The sequence below is a fragment of the Frieseomelitta varia genome, unplaced genomic scaffold (genome assembly GCF_011392965.1).
Source record: "Frieseomelitta varia isolate USP_RPSP 00005682 unplaced genomic scaffold, Fvar_1.2 scaffold_905, whole genome shotgun sequence".
NCBI lineage: Eukaryota > Metazoa > Arthropoda > Insecta > Hymenoptera > Apidae > Frieseomelitta > Frieseomelitta varia.
Window position 1 is genome coordinate 422,085 of NW_025110707.1, and position 2,244 is coordinate 424,328.

The following is a 2,244-nucleotide window of genomic DNA, read 5'->3' on the forward strand; positions in this document are numbered from 1 at the left end:
CGTTATCAACTACCTAAAGGAGACCCAACTACTAGACCAGTTATAAAGAGTCAATTTTGACACGTCGCTAAAGACCTCGTAATTGATGCGACGCTAAACCATTTAAAAAAAAAAAAAAAAAAAAATAGTGGGAAGAAGACAGAAAACAGACGTCAACCGTTGCCCCTCATTTGCAATGGGCTTACACTGCTGGATGGTCAAGTCGTTGTATTTCAACATAAATAAATATTTAATAATTCTCTCAACACTTTAACACTTTTCTAAAACTTCAAACACACACACGTTCTAGGTTCTACGAGTCTAGAAGAAAGAAACACTGACGAAAAAATAACGTGTTGCTGGAGGCGTACAAGGATGCAAGAACGACTGGATCGACGCGGGTTGTATCTTAGCCACAATATTATTCTTCTAGCTGATACAACGATCGGATGGAATGGGGAACGGTGAAAGAAACGTTGGTAACATATTGGAAGGGTCACGGGACATGTCGAAGTCGTTCGTATTATGCCTTCTCGCCAGTACATACACGGCCACGTGCCTATGCGTGACACGTTTACGCTTGGCTGGCCGCGTTTCCACTCTGTCCCTCCGTATCGGCCCGTATTCATCTCCGATTCCTTGTTGGGGTGCGCGCCGATTGCGTTTCCACTTTAACCGTGCGTCGTTCAACGTCTATCAACGGGTACACGAGCTGCATGCTACTTAAATCCGCTCGAATCCGGCCGGTCTGATGAACACGTTCAACGTGATAGCTTTTTCATTAGCGAGCACCGACATTGTCGCATTGTTTCACGGAGCGTTCAACGCCTGGTTCAAGTGCTGGATATAAGACAGTGGAATAAGTTTGAAATAAGAAAATGCTACGTTAGGTAATTTGAAACAATTGTTGTACTTTTGTCGATGGAAATACTCATTTGACTCTGTGTGTTTCAATTTTATATCTTTCTAGATGAACCTGGGATTCCTTTTCTCATTATGCAAGTGAAATGCAATGAAATATGTTTATGATGCATTTGGAATAAAACAGAAACTAGTGAATTGAAATAGCGAATTATTTCAACGTATTTAATGTTCTCAGTAATAGTCAATAGAAGAAGTATTAAGCGAAGATTATTAAGCGATCTGTGTTCGTGCAGCAATCGGCAGGGATCGGTATAGTTCAAGCCACGTGAACACGTTCGTGCTGGTATTTAATTGAACTTTGCTCAATATGCATTGCGAGCCGGTTTCGGAGACGGGATTTCATGCAAAAGGAAATCCTTCGGCGCGTTAAGATCATCCGGCGAGACAAGAGTCCTTTTTCTTCGAGTGTGTTCATTCGGCCGGTGTGTCGTGTTCACGCTATGCGATAATTAGGAAACGATTAATTACGCTCCGCGTAACACGTCGTTACAAACTGGGATTTGCTACAGCCAGCCGTTTATCTGATGAACAAAAACATATTTGCCCTAAGCACGAACTAGGTAATGCGGCAAAGAAAATAGTTAACAGCGCCAGCGAAACGATAAAAGCTGTTGTTCTTCGAGGAACAAAGATTTGGTTGCAAATTGAGTCCTGATTATGTTACTTGGCACACAACCGTGCTCTGTGCTTTTCTGGCCGTCGTCTGAGCTTTTCAAATTGATATTGAAATCCAGACAATATAGAGTATTTTATGAGTATTTTTGTCCCTTATTGAATTCTTAACGAAGCCAGTTAGTTCTGCAATTTAATGATTTTCTAAATTTATTACTGTTTAAACTATACATCTTTGTAATTCTTTAAGATTATCATCGCATAAATTAACTTTTATGATTCTAGGAAAAAGATAGTATAAAGTATGTGAAAAAATATATAATGCTATTAAATAAAATAGATATAGCATATGAAATACATATAATAAGTGAAGTATATGAATAAAGATATTTCATATATATTTTATTATTATATATATTTATATATTTCACATTATATTTATATTATGTAACTACAATTACATTTATATAAATACACATATGAAGTATAAATATAATGGAAAAGCAAGGCTTTACTCATATATGTTTATATGTATATTCCACATTATATTTATATAAATACAATTACATTTAATATATGTATATAAATTATATGTATATAAATATACATATGAAGTATAAATATATATGGAAAAGCAAGTCATATATATTTATATGTATATTCCACATTATATTTATATAACTACAATTATCTTTATATAAATAAACATAGTATAAATATATATGGAAA